The sequence below is a fragment of the Panthera pardus genome, unplaced genomic scaffold, assembly GCF_024362965.1.
Source record: "Panthera pardus isolate Hobbes unplaced genomic scaffold, ASM2436296v1 HiC_scaffold_17, whole genome shotgun sequence".
Lineage (NCBI taxonomy): Eukaryota > Metazoa > Chordata > Mammalia > Carnivora > Felidae > Panthera > Panthera pardus.
In genome coordinates this window covers 120,345,254-120,364,896 of record NW_026526732.1, presented here as the reverse complement: position 1 = coordinate 120,364,896, position 19,643 = coordinate 120,345,254, and positions in this window count along the sequence as shown.

The window sequence follows — 19,643 nt, the reverse complement described above, 5'->3', positions numbered from 1 at the left end:
ACCAATACCAGCTGCTGCCTCGCTCCAGACTTCTTGCTGCGTGAGAAAAATAAACCCTTATTTGTTTAAGCTACGGTGGGCTGGATTTTGTGTTACTTGAGGCCAAATGCATTCCTAACTAACACTATGGCTTTAGGGAGCCCAGATAAGCCGATTTTCCTTTAAACTCGTCATTTGCTTCCTTCCAAGAAGGGATGTGGTTTCTTTCCAGCCGGAGAATAAGAAATAGTTCCCCGTGAATCTCTTTAGCCTTTTTATCTTATATCAGTTTGAACTCCACTTTTCTATTTTTGAAGTAAATATTCTTAGAACGTCACGCAAAGCCATATTTAAATGGAAGTGTTAAAACTATTCCAGATATCATGTTTTTACTACTAACCGCCATTCCAAGGAGGTGTGGTTACGAACCCAGGCTCTACAATTGGGTTCCTCATCCCGGCTAACCACAAACCCACCCTGTGAACTCATACTTGAACTTCTCTGCCTTCGTTTCCTCATCATAAAATGGGGAGAAATAGACTATGTGTCCGATAGAGTAACTGTGATGAATAATCAAGATGTACGATGCTTAAAACAGTGCATGGAACACTAAGAACTCAATAAATATTAGGCTTTTCGTGGGTATGTAAAAGTTGATTCTATGTCATATATGCAAATACCTATGGACTGTTCATCTTCGTATCTACACATATACCAGGGTACGTATGCACAATCGTTCTCTTTTACTTTGCGTTCTCAAGTAAAACATGGACTCGAATGAAATTTTGATTATCCAGTCCTTTAGACACCCCAAATGTGAATCCAGAGAAGCCCCTGGTGAATACATTGTCCTTAATCTCTTGTGCTTCTATTTCTCTAAGTTCTAAGTTCATTTGGTTAAATCTGTGTAATGGAACTCTTCAAGATCGTTCACTCTTCTTCCCATAAGCACTTGAAAGAATCTGGGCACTTCTTTAAAAGTCTTCTCGAGCCAGCCTTCCCAAGCATCAGCTGTTACGACTTCTCACCGACAACAAGCAACAGTATGTTTGGATTTGGGGTTGGTTGCTTTTTGCCTTTTTAAAAATTTGTTTTTTACTTTCTTCCTTGTAAAATGGTTGTCGTACTTCACTTGTGTGTTTCTCACCGTCTCCATCCGTGCCTGAGAAGCCTTTCCGTGTCTACGTCTAAAGGCATACACTGCTCTTACATGACTCTTGTTCTGCAAGATGTTTATGCAACATTGCTTGAACTTTAGATCATCTAAGGACACCTATCTTAACCAAGTGGGTCCCCATTTTTTCTTTCTTTAGTGAAAGAGGTTTCTCTTTCAGCAGCAGTTTTCCAGACGATCAGCACCCCTCCTGTCTTCTCCTCCCTCCACGCGCCGTTCATGTCCTTCCCCCTCCAGTGTCTCGGGCTTGTGGAAACCCGTGCTCTCCTCCCTCGCGCCCCAGCGTTTAGACCCTGCGTGTTCCCACCGCGTGATCCCTATCTTCCAAATCGCCTTCCAAGCTGCAGCTGCTACCACTCCTCTACCGTGGACGGTGTCAGGTCTAAAAGGACTGTCCCCTTGCTGACTCCCCTATCTCCCACATTAAAAAGTTGTCATCGTCACATCTCACTTGTCAGCAACACGAAACAGGAATCGGATATTTCCTTTCTACTCTTTCATCTTTGCCGCACACAAGAATTAGTGTCTAATGACACCGAGGCAAAAAGTTAATGGAAATTTAATTGAAAAAACTACCATCCCAGCAGGAATTGAACCTGCTGGCCTTAACACAGGAGGTAGATATTTCATCCACGAGGCTCTGGGCTTTGCCTTAGCATGCTTGGATATAGATGATATCACTTTGGTAAACAGATCATTCCCGTATTTTTCCAGTATTACTTTGGTCAACAGAAAGAAGAAAGGAGTGGATTCCAATTTAAATGTCAGGGCTGTCCTCTCTAAGGATTCTGAACGGGGGGGGGTTATAATAAAAATAGGATTTAATTTCCTATAAATGTTTGAGTTCTTCAACCCTCATATATAGGAATATGAATATTTATGCATGTAAAATATGCCTTCCTCTCAATTAAAGCAGTGTTTAGTCGCTCAGCCCCAAAAGAAATCCAGGAGAATGTTTTTAGGGATTATGAACCCCACTTCAGATTTTTCTAGACAAAATAACATTATCTGAAGACTTTTGTGCCCCTCTTCTTTCAGATTTTTCTCCAGAAGCCTAAGCCATATAAATAGATGGGCAAGGTATACAGGTGTTTTGTTTTGAGAGACAGAGAGCAGGGGAGGGGCAGAGACACAGGAGGACAGAGGATCCGAAGTGCGCTCCACGCTGACAGCAGAGAGCCTGATGCGAGGCTTGAACTCGTGAACTGTGAGAGAGATCATGACCTGAGCTGAAATCAGATGCTCAACCAACTGAGCCATGCAGTCGCCCCCTCAAGGTATACAGTTTTGATTATTTAACAGTAATGGGGGATCCGGAGCATCAGGATATTTATACATGTTTATTTCAAAACAAATTAATTAAGCTCAAAAAATATGTTCTATCCAGATTAACCCAGAATTTTTACCTGGGTAAAATGACAGTGATTATGTGCATGACAATATATAATTGTTTTAATTTATTTTTAACTAAATTAATCCTCAAGTCCTTGAAAGAGCTGTAGAAAAAAACCCCATATTGGAAGTCCTACCAATAACACCAGCCCAAGCAAGCAATGAGAAAATGGCAAAGTCGACACTTCTCTTGCACGTCAACAAGCTCTTCATCAGTCCCATTACAAGGTAAAAAATATAGAATATTTCACTTTCAAAAGGTCAACAAATAAAAAACCCTAAAACTATTTTTAATTGATTTAAAATAAGAAAGTACCCCCACAACCATTAACAGTGAACCTTGCACTAAGCATCTAGTATGACTTAAGTTATTACTTAGTGATGGTATAAAATCAGCAAGTGAGCAAGACATTAAAAGAAAAGCAAGCAGAGCTAGAAACCAAACATCTACAATGTTTTCAAGCAGGTTTCAAGTTATGTAAAACCCGGTCAGGATTTATAAAACATTACTAAGCTCAATGATAAATATTTTTAAAAGATTTTATTTTTAAGTAATCTCTACACCGAAGTGGAATTCGAACTCACAACCCCAAAATCAATAGTCACATGCTCTACTGACTGAGCCAGGCAGGCATCCCAATGATAAATATTTAAAAGGTTCTTTTTTGTGAAGACAAGAGTGGCTTTTTGAATGGTTAATAAATAAAAACTATGTTTCTGAAATATTTTTATCTTTACTTCATCCATGTTATATTTATTTATTTATTTATTTACTTATTTATTTATTTATTGAAAGTGTATTTTTATTTACTTTGAGAGAGATATAGAGAGCAAGCAAGGGAGGGGCAGAGAGAGAGGGAGACAGAATCCCAAGCAGGCTCCATGGTGTCAGCGCAGGACCCCAATGAGGGGCTCAAACTCATGAACCATGAAATCATGAGGTAAGCCAAAATCAAGAGTCAGATGCTTAACTGACTGAGCCACCCAGGCGCCCCTTTGTTAAATTTATTTTTATAAATTACATATTAAAACCAAAGCACAAATATACACATGCGTATAAGAATAAATAAACATACTTCTGGGGTGCCTGGATGGTTCAGTCAGTTGAGTGCGCAACTTCGGCTGAGGTCATGATCTCCTGGTTTGTGGGTTCGAGCCCCGAGTCAGGCTCTGTGCTGACAGCTCGGAGCCTGGAGCCTGCTTCAGATTCTGTGTCTCCCTCTCTCTCTGCCCCTCCCCTGCTCACGTTCAGTCTCTCTCTCAAAAATAAATAAGCATTTAAAAAAATTGTAACAAAACAAAAAAATAAATAAATAAGCACACTTCTATTGAGAGAATATGCTCGAAACCATGCGTAGATACCTCTGCTCTGGTGAGAACGTGGGAGCAGTAATTTTTTTTAGTTTTATGAGTTTTTATTTAATTTTTTCCTGGAATCTAGGCCTTTTCATTCCTCCTGACAACTTTTCTAAGAACTCAGTTCTATATTTACTGTTCATGCTTTTGGATCTAGATGCAATTCCCTGACTTTTCTTTAGAGCCGACCTATTTGGCACAGGGGATAACAGAATCTTTTCCATCCAGAATCAGGCAGACCTACGTGGAATCTGAGCCTCAGCTTCCACATCCGCAAGATAGGAATAATCATATCTATCTCATTGGTTCAGACAAAGCATGTACAGGACTTAGCACAGTGTTTGGTACATGGTAGGAGCCCATTAGATATTTGCCGTGATTGTTGTTTCACCAAAATGATTATTATTGTCCCTCTTAGAGGCAATCAGCTTTCCAGCTGCACTGAACCACTCCCTGTCTCCTTACTTATGTTTGAGCACTCCCGAATAGTTCCCACGAGCTCTACGTGGCCAAATACTGTATGTGTTTTTTTAGTCCATTTTAAATACCATTTGCTCCATTAACTGTTCATTAACACTGCCAGCCAGCAGCAACGTTCTCTCTCCTCCACATCAAATAATACCATATTTGCATCCCATTCGTGGAGTTTTGAGCTTTCTATCCTGTATAGACATATAAGACATATAGGACAGACATATGAATCATTTATGTGTATATATATCGTACTCCTTCATAGAGAGTGAGTTTCTTGAGGATAGGGGTCATTTCCTATTCAAATGTGTCCTTCCCAAGGCATTCAGCATTGAGCCTTGCCCTTAGTGACAATCGATACACGTGAGCTGAATTAATTAATTAATATTTCTGTCCACTCAGTGCAAAATGTCTGCTTGAAGGCAAAAGCCAGGCAATGAGGAGGGCCATCAGGTAGTAAATATTTCAATCTTTATGTCTCCAATCCCTATCACATGTTATAGTTAATAAGGTGATACAAAGTTTATCTAGGCAGGAATGTGAACCTTCCTTCCCCTCCCCACTCCCCGCTGTTAACGTGGTGACCTTGGGGGAGTCATTAACTACTCTAGGCATTGGTGCTCTCACTGGTGAAAACAGGGAGTTGGATTAAATATCCGAGGACCCTTCTGGTTGTACACCCAGTACCCATATCTCAGACAATGTCTTGTGCCAGTAAGAAGGAGCCAAGCGTTGAGACTGAGGCCAGAAAACAATACAAAGATACGTGTGAGGGAAAAAAAGGGCCAGTTAAACTTAAGGTCAGACCTAAGGGCACACCCATTAGGCTGAGAACAAATCCAATATGGAGGGCACATCGATCAGCATTACTTGGGGTCTGTGAAAGCAAGCAAACCAAACACAACAACAAACACGGTCTAAATCAGCCCGCTCGACACAGAAATGCTAATGGGGATCTTGTCACAAAGATGTTGGAAGCGCTATAGGGACAATCCAAAAGGGGTGGTGAGGCAGCCCGCGGATTCGCAATGGCCACAAGCTACTACTCTTTCTAAGGCTGAGGGAATAAAAGAAGGTGATGTTGCTGGTGCTGGAGAGGTCCAGCAGGAGAGAGTATTCCGCAAGGGCTACTACAGCAAATGAGACCTAGCTACTCCCAAATACACCACCCCAGGGAGAAAATGAGAAGGGGAAAGTCCTCAGCCTCTCCCTTTCTCCTATCTTCTGATGACTCCTGTTGGCCAAACCTGGCTGTAGGACAAGAGAATCCGGGAACATAGTCTACAAGGGTCAGCCCATGCAACATAAAGCAGAGAGGAGAAACCGAGACAAAGGCATGAGAGCGAATGGACAATTAACCAACCCAGATGGCCTGGGAGCTCAGTTCAGAGATGATTTTTCCAGAATAGGTGGTCTCTTGCTCTGTGACTTCTTTGAAGTTCTCGACCCCACTTGCTGGCATTACACTTTGCTGTAAAGTGTCGATGCTTTGGAGTAGCTAAGAGGGAAGCTACTGACAAATGGTCTGATGAAATGATGTGTGAAGACCATGCCAGACAACATTCAGTTGTATGCGTTCCGGAATTCTTCTCTAGATGCTTCCTAACATGTGCTACACTTGCTCATAACTGGGGCTTTCCCAGTGCAGTGTATCCCGAGTAGCACACAAGCTGTGTTTTTCCAGAAGGACATTGATCCCATTGGCTTAAACAAGGTAACATCCCCATGTAAACTACTAAATTAACATGGACTATAAACCCATACTCTGATGACAGGCTGATCCTTCCAACAAAAACATAAAATCCATCAGTGTGGTTTCCGGCTAATGAACTAGGAAGCAACAAGCTTTCGTTTTTCTTTTTCTTCTGTTTCACAGTGACATTCATTGACTTACAGCTGGCATCTGTGACGTCTACAGAACAATGACGTCACATGCATATTTAACTTACACAAGTGCAATTATATCCATTGGCGGGGGGTGGGGGTGGAGAGTAGTGGGGGACCCACGGCGTGGGGGTAGGGAGAGAAAGGGAAAATTTTCCAATATCGTGGGCAATTTTACCTACCATTTCACACCGCGAGCGAATGCTCTGGAGTGAGCAGGAGGTGAGAGATGGGCATCTACTCCTTCCTAAAGCAATCTTTGCTCCCGCTTATCTCTCAAAGCCTCTTGGCTGAGACGCTAATGTGTAAAGATTTGGCGCTGAAAAATTAAATGTTGCTGGCATGGTCTTGTCTTGTACGTATTTTTACATATACTCTGCATACCAATGCGGCCACCCACGCGCGCTACGCAAAATGGGCAAATGAAGACTCTTGAAGCGGAGATTTTAAAAAATACCAAAGATTCTCACCTTCCGTGCTGACGTTAGAACCCAGGCCTCCCGTATGGTGTGATTCTGGTGCCTGTGCCCGGGGAACTAAACATTCAGTTGAGAGGCTGGCTGCGGTGCAAGAACAGGGAGAAAGGGTTTCCCAGTCTATCCAAACCAGAGTATGCGCCTTCGCTTCGCAAAGAGAGGGGGAAAAGAGAAGGCGGTGCTGGAAATCGGTACAGCTGCAGGATTGATCTCCACAGGCTGTCCCCTGGAAGCCCAGAGACCGCGTTGAGATTTCACCCTGCGACTAAGCCGGTGACTGCCTTTTCGCTGCCTCCGCTAGCTACCTCGTGCAATGGGGGCATGATATCTGCTCCTCGCTTATTGTCACCAAAGCCTCTATGGTGATTTGATGTGATTACTACGGAGCCCGTTCCCCAAGGCTGAAGTGGTTGACACCCTAGAGAATCCAGGAAGACCGCCAAGTTCGGACCGGAATACTCCATCCCGGTTCTGTTCGCCTCGAAGACAGCCGAACCTGGAACCGTTGGGACGAACATGGCAGAGCGAGGGTCACTGTGCGACAAACCACACCGGGATGTCCTTACCGCACCCAAGGTATCAGGAGAGAGTTGCTCCCGCCCTCAACCCAAATCTAAATGCCTTCACGTGAAGTATGTCAGCTTCCTAATCTCCACCGTGTAATATCCAGAATACAGAAACAACCGACCAATCAAACCGGAAAAATCTCCTACGAGCTCCTGGAGCCTGAAAAGCTGCCATTAGTAATAAGCCTTCCCGCGCTCACCCTGCCCTGAACCCTGGGCCCCTGCTGCGTTCCACAGCACAGCTCTCGCTAACACGCCAGGTTAATGCTGAGAAGGAACTTAAACCACAAAGGACCAAAAAGCAAATATTTTTGCCCAAAGCTAATGTAGCAAATTACATGCGAGGTCTAAACTCCAAGAACCTTTTAAATGGCGCAAGTCTACACAAACACACAGCACCTCGCTTGCCAAGACTTGAAAACTAAATTAAATCGAAGTCACGTCCCACTGGGAGATTTATAGAACCCAGTTAAAAGACCGGGGTTCGGGTCTTGGCAAGACCGCTGGTTGACTTCATCCCCCAGGTAACTAATTTCTCTCGCCGGGCTTCTGTTTGCCTGGGAAGGATACGTTCTGCTGGGAACAGTGAGGTGAGAGCGTGTAGGCGGGGTACGCGGAGCTCCAGGCAAAAAAGGGGTCCCTGCGTGATCAGAAATTCACCCCGAATGTCACGAGCCAAGTGCTCCGTTGCCCTAGCTGGGCTGCTGTGGGTGGCTGTGTAGTCTGTAAGTTGCAAAGGGCCCCGTCGGAGCTAAGGTCAAGTCCTCTTTCGACTCTGAGCAGGGCTTCGGCAACTAGCACATCTTGTCGTCACACACGCTGTGCTATCTGCCTCCAGGCCCAGGAGTCTCGGGGAGGGGGCAGCTTGCTCGAATTCCCTAGAAGATGCCCCACAAATGGTGACCTGAGCCCTAACCGGGGATGGCACCATTCTCTCAGAGTCAATGTCATGTTGCACAAAGCCATTTGAGGGACACGTTCACAAAGGAGCTGCTTTGCTGGGAATCGGATCCACCAGGAGCATTTGTGGTCAGAAGGCTGGAAACAAGCAGATGTAATTCACCGACAGCCCCCTTTGCACCATGGCCGTGTTCCCTAGCATTCGGCCGGATTCTCCCCATCCTGCTCCTTCCTTCGCTGGCGGCTCCAGCCCAAAGAAGCGACGCGGATGAAACTGAAAAGCTCATTTTGAGAAAATCAGTGCAGTAGGGAAACTGGCCCTGGCAGTGTTGCGTAAGAAAGCCAGGCAGTTAATGGACTGCATCTGGCTTTGTTTTGCTCACACACTCAGTTGGACACCAGACAGCAGTGGTGGTGATTTTTTGAGCACTTGGGGGGAAAATGTGTTTTTTTTTTTTAGGTCAATGTGTGCTATCAGTTCTGCATCACTTTCATTCCTAAATTTCTTCATGCTTAGGTTTCCAACGGTATTTCAACGAGATGCTTTCGTCCTTGCCTATCAGTGGGGAAATGAGCTGCTGTCGATGATTGATCACAGACTTTCACGGATCCCGTGGCTACAAATGTCACCCTGAAAAAAACCAGCCCAGCAGACCGTCCTTCAGTGTCTGTGAAAAGCAACAAGGTACCGTTCACCAAGAAAAGGCCCAATTCAGACTCAAGTGCAAAAGGTTGGCACCTGCTGGCACCTACAGAAAAATCTCATGTGCTCTATGCCGGCCAGATCCGAAGAGTCGTTCAAGCCGACGTGTAGATCTATCAACAGGCTGTTCCTTGAGAAATTCCCATGGATTTGGAATGGTTCTGAACTGGGAAGAAGGAGGAGGGGAAGGAAAAGGAAACCCTCACTCCCTGCCACGAGCCAGAGCCGTTCTCGGGAAATTAACATTCAGGATTAATCTCTATCCTTGGGGACAACACAGGTGAGTTAGGAGTCAAAGGAAATACTTGAATAAGGATTGTGTTTTCATGCAATTCTGTGTTCTCTCAACTACTCTGTCAATGAGCTAAGAATCTGAGATCTATAGGCAATAAGTGTTAGGCAAACATGAAGTATGATTTCTTGGCCTCAGCCCACAGGCTGAGTTTGTGCTTTAGACAAATTAAATTAGAGCCAACAAAATCCTGGCCAAGCCCTTAACTGTTAGAGACTTTCTATGCCAAGGAAGTAGAACTCATCAAGGAACTAGGCACTAGGACCTTCATCCTACATGCAACACTAAGAAAGAAATATCATGGTTGTCAAATGCACACACAGGATTGCTAATATACTTCAGGCAACGATGTAACCAGAGAACCGAATGTTTTCTATAAAAAGTGAAAGGTGAGATCAGACCCCGTGGGGAATTTTTTTTTCCCTTTCTTTATTATCTTCCAAATATATTTGAACTTGTTTCCTTCTTGAACTCATTTAATTTTCCCTGATACACTTCACAGATGTGAGCTACATTTGGAAACACGACTCAGGGACTGCTCGGTTTTGACCCATATGTTGGGCTCATGGAGCTCCTCCAATTTCCCACAACACCAACGTCACTCGCTCTCAGCGTCCCTTCCCGGTCTACCCACTTCCCTCCCAGCAAAGGGCCACATTACTCAGCACGGTGACCCCTGACTCAGTCGCCGTAGGAGGAGACTGCCATCAGAGCTGGCGTGAGTCGAGGAGAGAAAGATTCCAACTGGCTTATAAAGACTGTTGGGATTTGCCAAGCAGCCCTAAGTCACAGGGCTCATTCTTTCTACTTCCCTTATTGCGCTTAAAAATGGCATTGTTTGCAACTTGTTAAAAAAAAAATTCCGGCTATACCAAATCGCAAATCTAAGTAGACACAGTTGCTGAGTGAGTGAGGAATGAGAAAGGAAGGAGCGGCAAAGGAGCAGATGAGCAGGATTGAACAGCAACCCACGTTGAAACAGACAAATTCCTCTGAAATTCTAATTTTATTTTATTTAAAAAAATTTTTTTAATGTTTATTTATTTTTGACAGAGAGAGAGAGAGAGAGCATGAGTGGGAGAGGGGCAGAGAGAGGGAGACACAGAATCCGAAGCAGGCTCCGGGCTCTGAGCTGTCAACACAGAGCCCTACGCAGGGCTTGAACTCATGGAACGTGAGGTCATGACCTGAGCCAAAGTCAGCCGCTCAACCGACTGGGCCACCCAGTATCCCCTCTGCAATTGTAATTAAAAAAAAATTTTTTTTAATGTTTAATTATTTTTGAGACAGAGAGAGACAGAGCATGAACAGGGAAGAGGCAGAGAGAGAGGGAGACACAGAATCTGAAACAGGCTCCAGGCTCTGAGCACAGAGCCCGATGCGGGGCTCGAACCCACGGACTGCGAGATCATGACCTGAGCCGAAGTCGGACGCTTAACCGACCAAGCCACCCAGGCGCCCCAATTCTAATTTTAAAATAACAATGGCCCCCATTTGTTGGAACCTCTTACCCCACAACAGCCCCAAGGAAAATCATTGTTTGTATACCCATTTTATAGATGAGAAAATGCAAGGGCAGAAGGTTGGGTAAGTTGCCCAAGATCTGACACACAATTAGGCAAACGCTAGAGCTGAGTTTTCCAAACTAGGTCAACTCCCTGCTCTCCCCACCTCTAACATTCTGTCAGAAATATGAACCAAAGGGTGTTTAACAAAATAAGTTTGGACAGAAAACAAAGAAAACCTGAAGAAATTTGGGGAATGAGCTATTGAGAGATCTTCCAAGTTAGTTATCATTGTCATCTTATTTACACCACCGTTGACAACCTAATTCAACCCGACTTCCTTTAGGTAGAGAAGTAGCAAAGAAAACACATGTGCTCTGCTCTCTTCTTAAGGAATCTGCTTCCCGCTCCCCTTATTCTTCTTGCTCTCAGCTCGCCATGTTGGCCAGCGAGGTCTCTCCCCCGGGACCACATCAGCCCAAGACTGCCTCCCCCTCCACACGGGTCTAACCCAGCAGCGTCACCTCCCACTTTCCCAGAAACCCACCACCGTCACCAAGCTCACCAAACCTGGTACTGAGTTGAACACAGGCTGCCTTCTTTAGCAAATGAGACTTGCCCCTCCCTTTGGGTCAGCCCCACCTACTCCTGATCCTGACCTCTGGAATCACAAAACACAACTGGAGAAGGGCCCGTCACCTCCACACCCGGCCCACCACAGGCTCACACCATCCAAATACAGCTTGGCCGTTGACCGGTGCTTAGTAGTCCCAGGATTTGTCCTTTATCCGCTCCCCGCTTCTTTACTCAGTATGACGGTTACAGACCTTCTTGTCGGTAGCCCCCAGTCCTGGCCAAATGCCCATCTCCTTCTTCACCAAGTAGCTGGAGACCTTCTGGGGGTCAACTTTGCCTTGGAGCCCCCCTCATCCAACATATACCCTTTTCTCCTGCCTCTCCCCCTTCCTAAGACTTATCCCCCTTCAACTCTCCTCTACAAAGCTTGTCCTCCGGGTTTCCTCCCTCTCCTGAAGTCCTGAAGCACAGCTCTTATTTGGCTTTTAGGGTCCAGGTGCCAAGTATTTCTTACCGTTTTTCCTTGGAACCCTCTTGTAATATTTTAAATTGCACAAACAGCTTGACTTCTCTTTTTTTGTGCACATGGCCCATCTACCCAACCAGATTGGGTGTCCTCCAATGCTCTGTCCTTTGGCACCTGCTCATATTTCTTTCTAATAACTCCCTTGGAGAGAGCTCATCCCCTTGCAAAACACCATGGATGCCATGCAGATTCGTGCCACAAAGCCCCAGCTCAGGCTGCCCTTGACTTTAGGGTCCTTTCCCCTTCCCCTGTCAGTCGAAATCCACACTCTTTACTCAAGGCCACTTCAAATTCCAATGAAGCCTTCTCCAGCAAACACAGGTCCACAATTACCTGCTCCGTCTCTGAGCGTCTATAGCACCCCAGGCTATACAAACATTTTAATGTTTAAGTATACTCTCGTTTTCTTATGTCTGTGAGGGCGTGTACCGTCCATTGTTCCTGACGGTTTGGGAGTTTCCTCAGGACGGTAACCGAGTCTTTGGTTTCGTATTCCCCATAGTACCCGGCACAGTGCTACATATTTTCAAGCGCTTACCTCCTCCTACGTGGCAAAAGTTAAAACATAAATCAGATTTTTTTGTTTCCAATATGGCCCAGTAAACTGAGGCTCTGGTGGTACCAAGCTGAACCAAATCTGGAGCCAAAACTGAGCAAAATCTAAACCCTTGGGGTAAGGGGTTTTATGTGCTTAAGAATCTCTTGTCACGGGACACCAAGTTCGGTGACAGTGTAGACAGTACCCAGCTTCACAGGGTGGCCTTGTTTAGTTATCCAAACCCAGAAATATAACACCTTGGAAGAGTGTGTCTGAATCAAGAATTCAGGCTTCGTTTGCCCAAGTGGAAAGTTGCATGTGGCCAAGCAAAGCTGACCTGATGAAAGCCAGTGTGTTCAGCTTCCTTTCATATCGACAGCCATAAGTGCCACCTCCATTTGACATGGCACCAGTCACACCTGTGTTCTGGGGCCAAGAACGGTGGCCAGCTCAGCACCTTCTGAAACACGGGTGGCTGCAATCCAAGGCAAACAAGACTGAACAGATGAATCACAGCGGTGAGAACCAAGCAGCTGCCATTGTAATCCAAAGAGCTTACCCACAATCCAGCGGGGCAGGGAGTAACCTATAATGTGCCGGGTGTAGGGCCAACTCAACCTTCAGACACAGGAAGTTGGGTCTCCCCTAATTGCTCACGTTAAGAAATTCTCTTGCCTCTTCTTGGTCTGAAAATGTCGTTAGCCCACCTGAATTAGGGACCCGGGCCCCATCTTGGAAGTGAGGCGTGGCGATCCACACAGCCAACCAAACCCTCACAGACACAGTCTATACACAGATGACAACAGAAAGCCAACATCCAACGTTCCCAGGCTCCTTTATTATGAACTAAGCTCAGAGGAAGGCCGTAACCGCTTAGAATGTTCTATAAAGTTCTCAGGATAGTATTCTTAGAAAGTCAGCCCCCCCAAGGTCCATCAGTTCAAAAGCCAGTCAGAGTGGAAGTTAAGAGTGACGTTGAGATACCGTAGTCTCAGCAGCTTCTGAATTTTGTTACAGTGTTTATTCGTTATTTTCTTTCCTCCCCAGGGCTAGCAGTGGTCCCTGGGAGAAACGAGAGGAAAAATACAACTCACTTTTCAAAAGTACATCCCAAGCCTATGCACACCAGAGTGCTGACATTGTCAATCTTGCGTGTCCCCCCACCCCACCCCCCCCCCCACCCCCGCCGCCCCCATCACTTATCGTGGAGATAAGTGATGTATTCATTTTCCTACAAAGCCAGTACCCTTTTCAGGATCCTCCCTGATGTGTGAGAACAGCGCCACCTAGGCTTGGGGCATCTTAGTTAAGTCCTGAGAGTCTAGAACTTCAATTCATTCTTTCATTCAGTAAATATTTATCAAGCATTCAGTATGTGGGAGGCACGCGTTCTAAAGTCTGGAAGGTAGCAATCACTGAAGCAGGAAAAGTCTCTGTCCTCCCAGATCTTATATTCTGTCAAGACGAGATAGGCAGTTAACAAAGACACCTGTAAATACAATGACTATCGGAGGGTGATGGGTGCCGTGGGGAAGAACAGGGCAGATCAAAAAGGATAGGAATCGCCCAGGGGCGGGGAACGTGGACCATGCAGGATGGTCAGGGAAGGACTCTGAAGAGGTGATGGTTCAGAGAGACAGGCCCTAAGGAGGTGTGGAAAAAGCCATGCAGATTGTAGAGAGAGGTTTTCAGGAAAGGGATCAGAAAGGGTGGGGACCCTGAGGCCCGAGAAGGGCTACTGTGCTTGCAGAGTAGCAGGGGGCCAGAGGGGCTAGAAGAGAAGGAGAAAAGCAGAGCAAAGTGGGAGTTGCTGAGACAGGAGAGAGGGCAGGAAGCCAGCTCATAGAAGACCTGACAAGCCACTTTAAGGGTTTTGGCTTTGACTTAGCATATCAGTAGGGCCGGTGGGGAGACAGAAGCCACCCCAGTTATTTCAACAGAGCTAATTGAATATAAAGAAATGTTAATGAGGAATAAAGTCGTTAACCAGGCAACTGAAAGGGTAAAAGAGATAGCAAATGCAGGAAGCTGTCTCCACACCTAGGGCTGGGGCAACGAAGGGTAAATTGTTAACATTCAGAAGCTCAGAAGAGGGTCCCATGAGGCTGGAGCTCAGACCGCTGAAGAAGGGACAGCGGCAGCTGGCTCTGGTGTCCCAGAGGGAGCACAATGAGACTGCTCTTGAGCGTGGGGAACGGTTGCCAAATGGACTTAACTGTGGCTACAGGAAGGAACCGCCACGGCCAGGGTCAGGCACTGGAGCCACGGTGCCCCTTGAGGGCTGCGCTTGACCGGAAACCCACAGAAAACAAAACAGGAAACAGCGAGACCCCTCTCTTTCCTCTAGGGGGTGTGCCCCCCCCCTCCGGCGCCCCCTGCTGGGCACAGGCAGACCCAGGAGAAAGGTGTTTTCCAGGGGCCCGGCTCCAGTCCCGGAAAATACAGTATAGAAGCAGGGGTTTAGAGCCGAGCAGCAATAACTTAGCAACTGACACCCTCTGAACAAGACAGGAGGACATCAGGGAATTTTGAGCAAGAGAGTGACATAAGCTGAGTCCCTGTGGCGGCTGCGTTGAGAAAAGATGGCAGAAGGGCCACGGCAGCGGAGGCAGGGAGAAGTGGTTAGATTCTGGGTACCCTCGGCCCCACGGGATTTGCCGAGGATTTGCATGTGGGCTGTGAGAGAAAGAGAGCAGTCAAGGTGACTCCCACATCCTGGCCTCAATAACTCGAGCTCTGAGTGGAGCAAGACTGGCTCGAGGCGCCTGTGAGGGGGCCGCGTGACGACGCTGTGGGCAGTTGGGCACCCGAGTCCGGAGCTCGGGAAGGGGTCTAAGTTAAGGCGTGCATGTGAGGCTCCCGTACCGCAGGGAGGGATTTTTAAAGCCACCTGCTCGGACGAGAGCGGCCCTGGCCATGTCGACGTGCCTCGCCACACACGGTGGCTGGGGATGGGACGTGGAGTCAGGATGTCGTAGACCTGAGACCAACTCAACCAGCCCTGGGCCTTCCTGGGCAGCTGCTCGCCACTCCACACCTCGATTCCGCATCTGAGAAATGGGGACGATAAGAACCATACCGACTGCATTGGTCCCGTGCGAGGATTCAGCGCGGTGAGACCAGGGAAGCTCCCAGCCCGCGGGCTCTAAGCCGGAGAAGGGGGCAGCAGCCAAATGTGTCCCGCTCCGCGAGAAAACCAAGGACGAGGGAGGTCAAAAGGGGAACGTGAGTGCCTTCCGATGTTAAGTGGGGACGAGGGGGGGACCACGGTTTCCCCTCGCTCACGAATACCTGGCCAGGGGGTAAAAGGAGATGCCAGACAGCATCCCTCCGAGGGAAACAAAGGGAAAAGACAGATTCATGAAAGGATGCTTACAAAAAAGGCAATTCTTTCACACATCAGAACTGAGCTTTAGGGACAGAATCCTTGCCGGGGGACGAGCTACGGGAGACAGCAGCGTGGGCCTGTCGTGAGCTGGGGGAGCCAGAGATGAGTCAGGGTTAGGGCCGCCTCCCCACGACTCTCCACCCCACCCCCGCGCACCAGTCACCATCCTCCTCTTAGTTGGTCACCCCTCACTGAGCATGCTCACAGGGGGCGAGCTGTTCCTTCCCCAGAGTTCAGACGCAGGGTTATGTAAGGTTGGGCCGCAGCCCTCGCCCGAGAGCTGAGACCAGCTGCCTGCACGGGGCACTCCCTTCCCAGGGGGTAGATCAGGTCAGGAAACCAAGCCACAGATGGCAAGGCTCAGAGAGTCCAGCAGTGGAGGAAAACGAGCTGACCCTCCTCCAGTGGAGGTTACTTTCCTCCAATGGAGCAAAACAGCACCCCCCACCCCCGCCCCCACCCAGGTCAGTGAGAAGGCCCTGTTCCACGAAGTTTCTCCAGGGTCCCCTTCATTTGGGATCAAGAGCTCATCACGTCGCTCTGCTTACAGCGGCCTTTTTCCACACGCATTCCCAACACTGACACAACGCAAAACGTTCTGCCGTCCAGGGATTATATTCCAAACAGCTGTTCCCCGATGCTAGGCAGGATCCATCGGAAACAGGGCTCTTCAGCTTCAGCAGCACGCTCCGCTCCAGCACCGTGGGGCCCCTAACCCCCAGGCCTTCAGAACGCGACCCTCTGTGAGGTGGGGTCTTTAAAGAGGTTCGTTCAGGGAAAATGAGGTCATTAGGATGAGCCCGAATCCCACATGACTCGTATCCCTATACGAAGAAGGGATTAGGACACCAACACGCGCAGAAGGCAGACCATCTGGGGACACGGGGAGCAGCCTGCTGTGGACAGACCAAGGAGAGAGGCTTTGGAAGAAACCCACCCTGCCCACACTTGGCTCTCTGACTTCCAGCCTCCAGAGCTGTGAGGCAATAAATTTCTGTTGCCTGAGTCCCCCCTGCCCCGCCGTCTGTGGTAACTTTTGTTACGGCTGCCTCAGGAAACGAATGCACCAATTGAAGCAGAATTTCTGGGAATGAGACCTAAACATCAGTATTTATGAAAGTTTTCCTAGAGTGTTGACTCTGTGTTGTAGAACTCACTCTTCTAGATTACAAATTCCCCTCAGTCTGCTAAATCCAGGGCTGACTCTTAGACGGCTTCTCCAAGAAGCCACCATGCATAATACTTAGTGTGACTTCCCTCCTTTCTCCCTCCCACCCTCCCTTCCTTTCCTTCTCCCTCTCTTTCTCCCTGCTTTCTTCCTCCCTCCCTCCTTCCTTCCTTCATTCCTTCCTGGACAACAGAAAAAAACAGGACAAGCCACGGCCCTCATCTCAGCCTCAAGCTCGACGGACACGAAGTCAAGTCCCGCCTAACACCTTCTGTTAAAATCCGAACCACTGAGCGGCCCCTAAGCAAATCTTTAATAAAGCCAAGGACCTTGAAAAGGCTCTAATCTGATGAACGACTGACTCCAGGGGACAGACAGACCCTGCTGCAAAGGCTCACGGGGAAAACTGAAGGCAATGCCTTCCCTCTCTGGGGCGTGCCCCTGTCAGACAGAATCTTTTTTCTTCTTCTTCTTTAACTCGTGCCTCATTCAGCTTTTTAAAAAAAAATTTTTTTTAACGTTTATTGATTTTTGAGACAGAGAGAGACAGAGCACGAACGGGAGAGGGTCAGAGAGAGAGGGAGACACAGAATCTGAAACAGGCTCTAGGCTCTGAGCAGTCAGCACAGAGCCCGACGCGGGGCTCGAACTCACATACCGCGAGATCGTGACCTGAGCCGGAGTCGGACGCTTAACCGACTGAGCCACCCAGGCGCCCCTCATTCAGCTTTTTAAGTGGCCCATTGTCCACGGCAACCTCTTCCTAGGACCTAATGGCTACGACGAGTGGGGGAGGAAACCCACACAAATCTATGGGAACGGCCAGGCCTCATTTTTCTGCTAATGGTTGGTTCGAGATAAGCCACCAGCGGTGACCTGGTCCCTGCACGTCTTTGAATAATGACAGCAAGGTGGGCTTGAGAGTTTGCAAGCCTCCTCTCCTTCCCCGTGTCTCTGTTTCCCCACCTGTACCACGGACGTGGGAGATCCGGACATCTGAGCACCGCTCGGGTGGAGGTGAACGGGTACAGCTTTAATCATCCTCCTTTTCAGCATCCGAACGTATCCACATATGTTTCCCCAGCCGCTTGCCGGCCATCCCCTCCCCCTCTTTTTTTATTCATCCCTGAAAGCTTCTATTATCAATCACTGCATGGGGTAAATTTTCAAATCAGCAGTCAGAGTTTTTAAGCTGCATGACTTCTATTACAGCCAAAGGAGGCAGGTGACCAACACCAATACGGTCTCAAAAATCCGCTCAGCAGCAGATTCTTGTGTTCATTCACTCGTTTTTCAGGGCCTGTCTCCAGGCTGGTTTTAACATAGCCTTCTCTGAGGAGGGGTCTGTCCTTCACAGATCCGGGGGGAAAGTCAGGGGACACACTGATCTGGAAGAGAGGAAGGAAGGCGAGTAGGCTTGCAGAGCGCTTTTCTTCGGGATGGGATCACGTTTACCGGAACCAGCGAGGGTAGGAAGGGTCACGTGTTAAGACGGGGTGTCTGAAGCTCTCTCTGCCATTCTAACTTCCCCTTCCCAGTCGTGCAAGTGTCCCGGAACAATGCCTTCCACCCACTGGCCAGGCCATCGTTAGACAAAAAGCGGAGCCCTCTTGGCTCTGCCCCTGTCCACTGGGGGGGTGGCATCTCGGCCCCCTCTACTCTGGCCTCCTGGTTCTTCTTCGCGCTCAGCCATTGGGACCAAACATGCATTCGCATTCGTCTGGTGTCTGAGGCCGTCTTTGCATCCAGACACTGTCTTTAATGTGGCATCTAGAGGTTGAGTAAGACCTCCCGGTCCCTCGGGGATACGGGCAACATCCGGCTCACCCCATCCAATTCCAGGCCACCGAATGTCCAAAGTCTTTGCTGGAATTTCAGCTGCTGCTTCTGGTTCCCACACCTTCACGTACCATTTCTGGGCTGCGTCACACGGCGACCCTCCCACACCCTGTGTCCAACACCACTCCTGCAAAGCCGTTAATGGGGACTAGAGACAGGGGGACAGAGGGAGGATTCGCATCGGGCACAAATTAAGAATCCGTGATACGTGCTCTTGAGTTCCTCTTGGCCACCCCCTAATCTGGAGGAGGGGGAATCCTCTTTTCCCTCCTCAGACCCAGCACCCAGCCTCTCGACAGCTTCCCCCAGAAAGTTTAATCTTCTTCCCTCCGTTGCGCAAAGATTTACAGACACAAGTGCCCCTCACCGATGTCTCCTCTTTCCGAGAAAGGCCCGTAGCCTTTCTCTGAAGAATGGGCCCACCTCAGGCGACGCTTCATGCAAAGGTCAAGGGCGTCTAGCAGCCTCCACCCCCTCATCTGATGTGAGGAGCAGCCCCTGAGTCCAGCAAGAGCGGGCCGGTGGCCCCTGACGAGATGGGGCAGGACAAGGCAACGTCCACGTGGTGTGGAAACCAACCAGGCCCCCGGAGACCTTCTCTCGGGCCGGGTGATGAGAGTCAGACTCCGCCAAGGGCAGCGGCCGGTGTAGCCGCAAGGAATCTGAGAGACGTCACAGGAAGCAGCCGGCGAGCAGAAGCCCGGGGGGCACAGGCCGAAGCAGGAATCGTGTGGTGTGAAACAGGAGGCGGGGGGTGGTGGCAGTTGACGCAGGGCAACAGAGAGGCTGTCCCACAAGGCCAGTCAAGGCCCTTGGGAACGAGAGGAAGCACCATGCTCCCCACGTGGCCTCAGCAGGCCTCAGTGTTCCCTGCCTGCTTACTTAATCCCCGTGTGCGCGACAAACCCCC